Below are 12,738 nucleotides of genomic sequence, written 5' to 3' on the forward strand. Positions count from 1 at the left end.
GGGAATCAAAAACCGTAAGTAAACTAATTTGGAAGCCCAGATTGGGGTGTCTATAGTAGCCCTTCTTTGACGGCACTTAAAGCACCATCGACTTGGTACAAGTAACGTCAAAGAATTCTAGACACCCCTCAAGGCAATCCAGAGCAAAGCATACTAGCAAAGTAGATAAGTAAACTTAAGGAACCTGATCGGTGGAATGGACTGACTGTCCATTGCCGGGGATGGAAGTAGAAGTGGACGAGCGAATTGCCGCTTGTTGATCGAATTTGGACAGGACAGGCTGTCGTTGCAGATTTGGACGGGATAGGCCGTCGTTACTGGGGATCAAGCTATCCTCGGCACAAAGTATTCCAACAAACACGGGTAGGTCGTGTCAGGCAGGTTGAATTCCATCTGTTGGAAATTAGAGCCAATCTCTTTATCAAAGACCATCCGAGACAGAGCAATAAGCCTGCTGGAAGATGCGCATGAAGCTAGACTGAAGTAGAGGTAGTCGTTTGGGGCAGGCCGAGGCAGACTCTCCTAGGGAACAACTAGTTGCGAATGGGCGGACCATCGTACGATATCCTGATTGTTGTTGATCGGGGCGATCACAGACGATATGGTTGGTTGTCATCGCTGACTGGACAGAGACAGGTGATGTGGTTGGTTTTCATCGCTGAATGGACAAAGATAGACGATGTGGTTGTCGTCGCTGAATGGGCAGAGACAGGCGACGTGGTAGGTTGTCATCACTGAATGGACAGAGACAGGCGACGTGGTTGGTTGTCATCGCAGAATGGACAGAGACAGGCGATGGCTGATTGTCGTCGCTGAATGGGCAGAGACAGGCGACGTGGTTGGTTGTCATCGCTGAATGGACAGAGACAGGCGATATGGTTGTCGTCGCTGAATGGGCAAAGACAGGTGACATGGCTGGTTGTCATCGCTGAATGGACAGAGACAGGCGATGGCTAATTGTCGTTGATGATATGGCTGACCATCGGGAATGACTAAGTCGGACGATATGGCTGACCGTCGTTGATGATATGGCCGACCATCAGGTTGATTGGGTCGGACGATATGGCTGACCGTCGTTGGCTGACCATCAGGTTGATTGGGTCGGACGATATGGCTGACCGTCGTTGGCTGACCATCAGGTTGATTGGGTCGGACGATATGGCTGACCGTCGTTGATGATATGGCTGACCATCAGGTTGATTGGGTCAGACGATATGGCTGACCATCAAGTTTATTGGGTCGGACGATATGGCTGACCGTCGTTGATGATATGGCTGACCATCGGGTTGATTGAGTCGGACAATATGGTTGACCGTCGTTGATGATATGGCTGACCATCGGGTTAATTGGGTCGGACGATATGGCTGACCATCGGGTTGAGTAGGACGATATGGCTAACCATCGGGTTGAGTAGGACGATATGGCTAACCGTCGTTGAATTGAGACGGACAGATCAGTGTGCAGAATGATCGAGCCGTTGAGAATTGGACAGGACCGACTGTCATTGACTTGGATGGGCAGATCAGTGTGCAGAATGATCGAGCCGTTGAGTTTGGGATAGCACCGACTGTCGTTGATTTGAAAGGGCAGATTAGTGTGCAGAATGATCAAGCCGTTGAGATTTGGACAGGACCGACTGTCATTGATTTGAGACGGACAGATCAGTGTGCAGAATGATCGAGCTGTTGAGAATAGGACCGGCTGTCGTTGATTTGAGACGGGCAGATCATTGTGCAGAATGATCGAGCCGTTGAGAAATGGACAGGACCGGCTGTCGTTGAATTGGGATGGGAAGATCAGTGTGCAGAATGATCATGTCGTTGAGATTTGGACAGGACCGGCTGTCGTTGATTTGAGACGGACAGATCAGTGTGCAGAATGATCGAGCCGTTGAGATTTGGACAGGACCGGCTGTCATTGAATTGGGATGGGAAGATCAGTGTGCAGAATGATCATGCCATTGTGGATTGGGTTGATTTTTGATCCCTCAAACTGCATTCCCAGTGCCAGCAGAGTAGGATAGCGAGGTTGTGTGCTTGACGGTTGCCATGGCAAATGAGATAAGGAAAGTGACATGTGGCATTCCCCTATACTTGCACTATCCCACAAAAGCGATTCCAGCATAGAATTTTCCTGCTTTAAACTTTTGATACACACAATATGCGATGATATGTATACAATATGAATGCACAAATTGAAAATGCAGACACAAGCTAAGGGCGGCTCCTAGGAGGACAACAATGCCTAAGGACTGTCACTGAGCTCCAGTACTTTACTGTCTTTGGCTTTGCTTTTGAGATGAGCACCCAGACAAATAAATGTTGAGTGGGCTGGCGTGCCCAGTTGACATGTAGTAACGGCAGTGGGCCTGCATGCCCCTTCCTTTGATGCTTGGGCGGATGAGCCCTAGAGATGTGCTTTGCTTGGCCTTGGGCTGACGTGCCCTCACTGCTTCACAACATTCCATTGCTTGTGGGTAACATATGCTAGGGTAGCAATATAAAAGTTGCATTTTTCCAGTTTATGGACTAAAACTGACCCCTAATATCTATTTTGCATTGACAAGCGAGCTGAGTCGACACACAGACATGCGCACATGCACAAACTCGCCTAGCTCGACTGAAAAGAGAGAAAAATCTCAAGGATACAATGCGAATTCTTAGACACACAGAAAATAACGAAATTTTGGGCATTAAGAGTGCCAAAACTCACAATAGTCCCTTAGATAGGTGAAACTGACGCTTGCGAGGCCAAAATAGATACAAAGACCTACATGAACAAATAGAACCGAGAAAAGCTTCCCGAAACGACTATGAATTAAAAACTTAGAAAAATGTCCCAAAGACAGACATAAGACGTAAATGATGACACATATAGGCCCGGACTGAAACCGACACCCCCGTGCAGTCACATTAGGTCTACACGGTATTACCAAACTTGGCAAAAGCCCCTTGAATAGGACTCAAGGGCAGTAGCTGACTACTGTCGATTGTTGCGCGAATTGAAAAAGCGCGCAGGGTTGAGACCAACGCACTTAACTATGAACAAGTGCACGTGAACCTCAAACTAGCGCACATGACTACAAAGCTACTGCAACTGTTCACACCAGACTTCGCTGAACTTAGAATAAATTGTGAGCCGTTAGGCCTCGCCAGCATTTCGTTCTGTTTTTTATGCTTAAATTCTTTTAAGGCTTTTGCTCAGCTTTGAAATTGAAGTAGTAGTTTGAAATAAAACTGAAAAATGAAAGGTTTCCCCCTTCAAACTCCTCCCATGCAGCTTGATCTTCGATCTTCCTCGACCTTTGATGTGCACCAAACGTCAACCATGGATCCAATTGATAGATTGTGACCGAGTCTCAATGAGAAATTGCCTACGTATCCCAAGCTAGGGAATCAGGGCAAAACGTAGTTCAGCCCAAGGTTCACTCGTGTGTTTTACCTCACCTTTTACGATCTAACTTTTGCCTAGAACCGCCTATTCGGATTTTCGGTCTAGCGAGCTTTCAAATATTGCCTTTACTTTTGCTTAAACCGCCTTCATAGGTTCTCAGTCTAGCAGGCTGCTCTAACTTTTGCTTAAAACTGCCCACCCTTGGGGTTTTCAGCCCAATGAGCTTCTCTCAGGGAAAAGGCTTCTGAATTGATCCATGTTGACCAAGGTATTGATTTGTTGCCGAGGTCGATGACGTTTGGCTGTAGCCCCAGATAAGATGGCTTTTGATAGCACAGAGTCCAGAGTGTTTCAGTTGACATGCCTCGCTCCAGGCCAATTTTGAACTTTCTAACTTGTGCCTGGCGAAAGGCTGTTCCTGCAAACTTGAACATGGTATGTGGCGCTGGACCTTCTGAGCTTTTGCTTTTTGGCTTAGCATTTGGTAGCAGGGGAATTTGATACTTCTTTTATCTAAGGATCATCACCAGACGTGTCTTCTGTGAGACCACGCCAGGATGTTAATGAACTCTTTGAGCCTGTTTGACCGGGCGCAATGCTCCTCTGGGGACTGTGTCGAACCAATTTGAACCATTTGGAGGTACTTCATCTTTCAAGTTCATTTGAAAACTACTATTTCAATTAATAGGCTGAGCATGCCTTTTGTCTTCCCTTTCAGCGAGAGAACACATTTTCTTGGGGATGACCCCATCGAATTCTATCCCTTCGTCATCAGGGTCGACACAGTTTATTCAAAAGCCAGCGAAGAAGCAAGATAATGCATATCATAAAGAAAGCCCCGGGGTTGCCAAGTACACCAGACTTAAAACTTGAAACGAATGATACGACGTGGAGGGCCAAGAGGCACAACCTCCGACTCAGAGCTAGACTTAGATAGACTCAAAAGACTCTGTGTCAAACTCAGACAAAACACCAATGCAAACTAGATGCGGTTTGAAAATATAATTTTAACAGCTACCCTTAGCTTCCACAAAACAAAGTAAGATCCAGCGGGTGTCAGGCCCAAGCAACAACACTTTGGCTTCCTTAGTTTCTTCGACCAAACCTACTCAGTGCTCCCATGAAAAATGGACCTCAGTCGGTCAGTCTACTCCTTTGTAAGCTCCTCATTATTGTCAATCTAGGTGTCGGCAGTGAAGACCTCAATTGCCCAACCTATAGTCATCATGTTAATCTCCGATTCGAACGGGATGGATACAATTGGTTTGGATTGGCTTTTCGGGACGATATCGTGGCTAGGGTTGAATATGGTAGAGCTAGGGTTGATTTGAGTGGACGTGATAGATATTTGACCAACCAGAGGGTCAGAGTTGTGTTGAGGCAAGGAGTTGGAAATGACGTTGGGCTTTGGTGGAACTTGAACCGTGCCATTGTCAATGAGATCTTGAATCTTATATCGAAGACGATAGCATGCGTCAGTGGGATGGCCAGGCATTTGGTGGAAGGCACAGAAGAGGTGAGGTTTGTAACCAGAAGGTAGAACTTTTGGCGGAGAAGTTGGGGTCAAAGGTTTGAGATGCCCAGACTTGACAAGTTTTTCCATCACTGCGGATAGAGGTGCCTCGAAGGCAGAGAAATTCCGAGGCTGGGTTCGAGCCCGGTAGCTTTGGGCATTTTGAACTTGGTTGACATCGGCAGCGCTATTGGAGTCGAAAGCCGGAGCATCGCTCCCACTTGTAGCTGTATTAGAGTAGTTACTGTTACCAAACAACGTGCTACTATTTCCAGAATGGGGCCGTGGCTCCGCTTTCTATGAGGAGGACTCTTCCCTAGGCAGAATTCCACTCTGCAGTGCATATCCTCAATGGCTAGGCCTGACTCGAAGAAAGTCTCAAAGTTTGTAGATGCTTGGACCAACACGAGGTGCTTGGCGAAGTCAGGTTGAAGATTGCGGGAGATGATGCGGAGTTGATCCCTCTCGCTTGGGCGATCAGTCATTAGCGCAGCCTTGGCTCTCCACCTCTTAACAAAATCCGCAAAGGACTCCTTTGTTTCCATTTTGGTGGACTCCAACTCACGAGTAGTCATTTTGAGCTGAGAGTTATAATTGTACTGCGAGACAAGGGCAGCCCCTATGTCTTCCCAAGTTCTTCTTTTGGAGATGTCAAGCGACAGAAACCAATGGAACGCAGGCCCAGAGAGAGTCTGTGGGAAAAGCTGAGACATGGCCTCATTTTCCACACCCAACAGCTTCATGGCAGCATGGTAGCCAAAGAGATGAGTCTTGGGATCGCCACTCTCGTCAAACTTAACCAAGTCAGGCATCTTGAATTTGTCAGGAAGCCTAGCATTAGGGTACAGGCAGAGACGATCTAGGTCAATTCCTCCTGCGCTGATCTTCTCAGATTTTAAAACAGCCTCTTCCAGCTTAGCCATCTTGGCCATGAGAGCAGCTATGTCAGGGTTTTGAACAGGCCTAACAATAGCGGGGTTTGGATTTGGAGCAGGCATCCGAGCCTCTCTAAGAGTGGGCTGAACAACGAGACGCCTTGCATGATTTGGATCCTCAACAAAGACAGGTTCTGCATGAACATCCTCATCGTCCTCGCCTTCCTCTTCTGGTGGTGGTGGAAGACGAGTGTTGATAAGGTCATTCAGGTGGGTGATGTTAGCATCTGTCTGAGTGGCCCTCTGCTGCATAGTAGTGATACTATTCTGGAGGTTCATGAGCATGGCTTCCAGAGTGAGCAGCTGCGGCTGATCTGTCATCGCAGGTTTTTCAAGGGAGCTTGATGAAGAAGCTGAAGATAGGGAAGCCAGCGGCGTGGCCTTTTGCAAAATCGATGGCGAACCCGACTGTAGGGTGGCCAACAGTGATCCTGGAGAAGCCTCCGTTGTGACTGACTGGGAATCTAGCCTAACAAGTCTTTGAACCGGATTCTGAAGATGTTCCCAAGTAGGTTTGGCTCTTCCTTTCGGTACTCTCTTGTTTGGTGCAATAGTTCCAAACTAGACAGTAAAGTAATTGAAAGCTCAGTGACATTCCTGCAGCAAACTATGTACAAAAATAATGCAATGTACATGTCATTGTTGTCCGTGTTCTCCTAGACTCTACAACTAAAAACGAGTCTGTCTCATGACGTCCGGACGCTGCCAGAATCCTTAGAAATCTTTTCGAGGGTGTATCCTTATTTTGAATCGACTAACACTAAGAGATGTCAAAAACAGTCTAAGCCTTTGACTATTCCGTTCTTGAAGTTTCAACTTTGGAGTCAGAACAACTCGGTATTGATGACATGACACCTTAACCTTGAACACCGCGGTGTATACTGACTTCGCACTTCAACCTAGGTAGTGCCATTGACACAACATCCATACTTTGTGGTTCCTTATTTTTGGTTGAAACTTCAATTGGGCATGAGCCAAGGACTTAAAAAGGTTTGATTTCCCAAAGTCTCGCTGATCCAAGGACTTTGAAAATTGACAACGTGCTCCATCGAGATGCACGACTCTTCATCGGGTCTAGCAGCGTCCTAATAAACATAAGACAGACTCGAAAGAGACTACCTAGAAGCCGCCCTAAACATGCTCCTACGCATAACGGTATGTATGTACAAAAACAGAGATGAGTTTGCCTCGCGAATTTCAGACGTTGCCAGAATCCTCAGAATTCTTTTCGGCGATGTGTCCCTAAGTAGATCGACAGATCCTAAAAGATGTCAAAATAGACTAAATCTTCGACTAGTCCCATTTGAAGGTTCAACTTTGAATCTGGAATGACCCGGTGGTGATGACATGGCACCTTAACCTTAAACGCCGCGGTGTATAGTGACTTCGCACTTCAACCTGGGTGGCGTCAGTGACATGGCATCACTACTTTTGTTATTCCATATTTTCGGTTGAATCCTCAATCGAGCATGAGCCAAGGATGTATTAAATTTTGATTTCTCAAAGTCTCATTGAACTAAAGACTTTGCGATTGATAATGAACATTCAACAGAATGAACGACTCTTCATCGGGTCCAAAAACGTCTTAGGGAAAGCAGTATGCTCCTATGCAAAATAGTGTATGTACAGTACATGCGATAGGGAAAGCAGTAACACATAGACAGTATATGGGGGTTAGATGCAAGTAATCTTACCCTGTAGGTACCTGTCCTAGTTTGGAGAGTTCTAATGCTTTGTATATGCAAAGGCTGGTTTTGGCTTGTAACGGGTTCCTCGGACTAGAGCCAAAGATATACCTCCCATTGTCCGCGTAACCGCAAAGCAACAGTTGAACGGTTGAATGACCCATCATCGTCGGAGGTTGTTGGTCATTCGGGGTCCCCGAGCTCCGGTAAACCATGCCGGATTGCCAAAACGATCCAACGAGGCTTATCCCACATCGATGCAAATGAGACTGCTAAAGAAATTGAATCGCCAATTCGCAAATGCCGTTTCAAATTAGGCTCTCTTTATTTAATCAATACTTAGAGAAAACTACACGAGAGAACAATCGGAAAAAGTCCCAGATCGAATGGCCGGACACGAGGTCTTGTTAAATCACCAATCCTTTCTTTAGCAGCGCGAAGCTCACTATTTTGACAGACTTTTGTGGGATCGTTCTCGAGCATATTAAAATCTAAGTATAGATCAATATTGATTCGTATCCCTAGCAGAGTCGCCACTGTGGGCAGCGTGCCCTTGAAATTTCCGGATTCCAAAATGCAAGGGCCCAGATCGAGGGAGCGCGAGCGGGGAAGCAAGCGCTCACGAAATGCAGAGTCACCACTCGGATTTTGAAGGTCCAACACCCAAGGAACCGTATTTCGAAGCACTTGTCGCTGTTTGATTTGAAAAAGTTAAGGAACCAGTCCGTCATAACCATATTTGGGTTCGGGAGCCAGGTTACGAGAGGGGAAGGGTTTTATGGCACCCTTCTTGCCCAATCCGGAAATCGGTCTCTACTTAGGCATTTGCGAAAATATTTGTTTGCGATTCTGTTTAATTAATCAATTCTTTAGTCATTTAGAGCGGGGGAACAGTTAAAGGGGATTAAAACTGTAACAGTTTGCAAGATGTGATAGATAGCATGGATGAGCAGTTTGTATAGGATGAGAACAGACTCTTGTGGGAGTTTAAACAAACTGGGAAGCCCCTGTTTTGGAATGACGTGCGCAAGAAGAAATCAGCATGCACTGAACAAGTCACTGCATGCTGCTTACTCCTGCGCGTACACAATTCCAAGACAAGCGTGCCGCCGGTAACTCAAACCCACAGCTCTTATTCTCAAACCCTCTGGGCTCTGAAAGGACCAGTGCACACTCAGGACAAACCACACAGTTATAAGCAGCATAATATATAGTTTAAAGGCTGTAAAGCCCTATAAATTAATAAAACACCCCATAAACAGTGTGGGGACAAAATAATGGCCTAAGGCTGAGCTACCCGTGCAAGGTCATTCACTGGTCAGAGGCAGTCTATTGCGCGATGGAGCCAGTCTGGCGCACGATGGTGCGCCCTGGCGCGCGATGGTCGCACCCTGGTGCAACCAGACTAGTGCTTGGTTTACACATTTCTGGGCTCTGGGACAGGTCCAAAATGATCCCAAGGGTACTCCAAAACAGCAAAATTACAAATTAACTACATACTAGCAATTTCTAACAAAGGAAAGCAGTAAACTGATTTTTAACATGCTTAACAGCGATCTATATGTAAATAAAATACAAAACAGTAGGACACCAATCCCCACGCGGTCCATCGTGCGCTGGACTGAGACAGTCGCGCGCGAGAGTGGAACCGTCGCGCGTTGGGTTCCTACCTCGACAGTTTTTGAAACCTTGCCAGCTTTAGGACCATGACTGGTATTGATTACCAGCCTTGGCCCTGCCAGCCCCCCTCAGGGATCAGAACAGAGAGCAGAACAAAGGTAAGCTATACCTTCGGTTCTTTAGTTTTGAAAGACGTTTGAGCTTTGAATTGAGGTTGAGGTTGTTTGAGGTGTTTGAGTTGAAGAAGAACAAGCTATGCTCTTTATGGTGCTTAGGGTGTAAACCTTTGAATGCCAATTTTTGTTAACCCTTTGAAACAGAACAAATGGAGGGTATTTATAAGAGGAGATGGGGGTGAATCTGGTTGGAAACAGAGGAGTTCAGCCAGTCCACAAGGCCTAGCTGAGGTTGCATTGGTGGCCAACTGTCCTTCTTCAGAAAGGTTGGTGGTAGGTTGGACCGTCGCGCGACGGATTCAGTCTGTCGCGCGATGGTGCGCCCTGGCGCTCTGTCGCGCGATGGAGTGAGTCAGGCGCGCGATGGTGCGCCCTGGCACGAGATGGTTGCGCCCTGGCACGAGATGGTTGCGCCCTGGCACGCATCAGTAGGGTTTTTGGTTTTTGAAGTGGCTTAGGCTAGGTTAGGTTCAAAGGTTTTGCAAACACTCAAAGCTCAAACACGCTATCATTCCCAGGGTGTTCTTAATCCATTTCATCATCGGGGAATCAAAAACCGTAAGTAAACTAATCTGGAAGCCCAGATTAGGGTGTCTACAGATGCTTCCACAGATCTTGTACCGAGAGAGGTTTAGTGATCCGAGCTGTGTCAAGTTTCCAAGTGATGATGGGATTGAACCTGTGAGGGCATTGTGTGGACAAAGTCAGGGACAAGCTAGATGCTAAGTCACTAAAGTGCACGTTCATTGGGTACGGTGGCGAGGAGTTTGGGGGGGTCTATTAGTGTGAGTCAGCTGAACATCGTGCCGGTGAGTGCTTTGATAGCAATTCCAGGTAAGCAAGAGCGACAGAGATAATAGGGTCCCGTCAAGAGGAGGATTCACTGCTAGATGATCCCTCAACAAAGAACTTACTGTTGGCGAGGAAAACCAAATGGGTTATTCTCGAACTTGGAGAATGAGAATGTAGGGATTGTTGTCATTGGTAGGGATATTGCTATTAAAAAAGGAGATCTTGTCAAGCGGTCGTGACAGGTTGACCCATTATCGTCAGCTTTGCCCAGGCAGGTGAAGGAGAAGGATGTGGTCGTCTTCCTTGGGTCAAAAGGTTGATGGATGACTGACATTGCCACCAGAGAGCGATGTAGGACAAGTCCCCGCTTAAGCACAACAAGCACTCAAGCTCGTCTCATGTGGGACCCGCCTAAGCACGACAAGCACCTCAAACTCCTCGCTTGTTGGGCCCACCCAAACACATCTCTTCGTGGGACCCACCCTGCACTTCTAATTAGTGCAAGCTCTGCTACTAACTCTCAACCATTTTCAGCCAATCCACGTATGAGGCTTTATATGGCAGGAGATGCAGGACACTGATTTGTTGGAACGATGTGGGTAAAAGACAAATGTTGGCTCGGCAAATGGAGCAATTGAGCGAGGATTGGATGCTAGGTCCTGAAATGATTAAACAAACTGTTGATGGAGTTCAAATTATAAGGGAGCGTTTAAAATTTGCGCAAGATCGTCAAAAGAGCTATGCTGACAAACGAAGGAGAGATTTGGAATTTGAGGTGGTATCAGAGCTTGCACCAACCGAAAGTGTGAGGCGGGTCCCATGAAGAGACATGCTTTGGTAGGCCCAACAAGTGAGGAGCTTAATGTGATTGTCGTGCTTGGGTAGGTCCCACGTAGGATGAGCTTTGAGGTACTTGTCGAGCATGGGATGAGTCTGAGGTGCTTGTCTTGTTTAAGTGGAGTATTCGTCTCACATCGCTTGGTGGGTAGGTGGAAGTGATGGACCTTGGGGCGCAACAGGGACCTTGCGGTCCAACTAGGGGAGAGTACGTAGTCTTAACAGGTAGGAAATGAGCTATTTTCGTCAATCGATCCACAATAACCCAAATCGAATCATAACCTCCCTGAGAACGCGGTAGCCCTGTCACAAAATCCATTGTCACATGTTCCCATTTCCACTCCGTATAGGAAGATTTTGCAACAGACCCGCCGGTCTTTGATGTTCAACTTTCACTTGCTGACATGTCAGACAACTAGCCACAAATTCTGCAATCTTTCTCTTCATGCAAACCCACTAATAAAACTCCCTCAATCACGGTACAACTTTGACCTTCGTAGATGCATAGCATAAGTTGAACTGTGCACCTCCTCCAAAATTTCCCTTTTAGAGTTGCATTATCTGGAACACACATTCTATGTCCATGCAAAAGCATATCATCCTCTCGAATATTGAATTCAAAAGTCTTACCATTATGTTTTGTTTAAGTGACCCAGTAACTTATTTGTTGTCTTGTAGTGTCGTAAAGTATTTTGGCATAAATAGAAAAGGGAAGATAAAGATGGAGTAAATTAGTAATTTGGCAACGTTTTTGGGACGAGGAAAATTGAAAGATAATCAGAAGCCGGGATGTCATATTCAATGAGTCAGTGATGTACAAGGACAGGGATAGCAAACAATGCAGTAGGAGTTCTATTGAGGACCGTGAGGGTCCCACGGGGAAAGGTCCCGCAGAGGGTCTCGAGGAGGCGGTCGTGCGAGAGGATTGTGAGTCACCCAAGTATTTTACTTTGGAGGATCTTCTAAAAAGCAGTGAGGTTGAGTCGGGATCTGACCAGGCAGATGAGATACTTTCAAGGACAAGTTCGCGCGGGACAGGTTCTGAGGCAATTTTGCGGACATAGTCTGGGGCAGTTCTAGAGACAGGTTTACCTCACCAGTTGTCGCATTTAGGAGATTAACTAGGGTACCCAAACCTAATCCGAAATACCTATCGCCGTTGTATTACTTGCTTTTGATACATAGCAGGGAACTGTCTTGCTATGGCAAGGCTTTACAGGTCAGTGACGCTGTGAAGTGGGAACATGCTATGCAAGAGGAGATGGATTTTCTTCACTTGAATATGACTTGAGAGTTGGCAAAACTTCCCGCGGGGAAGAAAGCGCTACAGAACAAGTGGGTATACCATGTCAAGCAGTAGAGCGACGGCAACATGAGGTTTAAGGCCAGATTGGTTGTAAAGGGTTTCCAACAAAAAGAAGGGGCTGATTTCACGGAGATTTTTTCCCCAGTTGTGAAGCTGACCATTATTAGAGTGGTATTGAGTTTGGTGGTTGCAGAAAATTTCTACCTTGAGTAGTTGGATGTTAAAACTACATTTCTTCATGGTGACTTGGATGAAGAAATCTACATAAAGCAACCTATTGGCTTCGTTGAGAAAGGTAAGGAAGATATGGTGTGTAGACTCAAAAAGAGTCTATATGGGTTGAAACAGGCTCCCAGACAGTGGTACAAGAAGTTTGACGGTTTCATGCAGCACAGCGGTTACACAAGATGCAACACGGATCACTATTGCTACCTTAAACGATGTAAGTCGAGCTACATTATTTTATTACTCTATGTAGATG

The 12,738-nt window shown here is 46.4% G+C and overlaps 1 protein-coding gene across 4 annotated transcripts in view; it reads left to right on the plus strand.

Annotated features, from left to right (window-relative positions):
• The window catches only part of LOC131325850 (receptor-like protein 33), a 45,347-nt gene that overhangs the window by 3,566 nt on the left and 29,043 nt on the right, over positions 1 to 12,738 (plus strand). The window lies entirely within an intron of this gene.

The sequence above is a fragment of the Rhododendron vialii genome, chromosome 5a (assembly GCF_030253575.1).
Source record: "Rhododendron vialii isolate Sample 1 chromosome 5a, ASM3025357v1".
In the NCBI taxonomy this organism is placed as follows: Eukaryota; Viridiplantae; Streptophyta; class Magnoliopsida; order Ericales; family Ericaceae; genus Rhododendron; species Rhododendron vialii.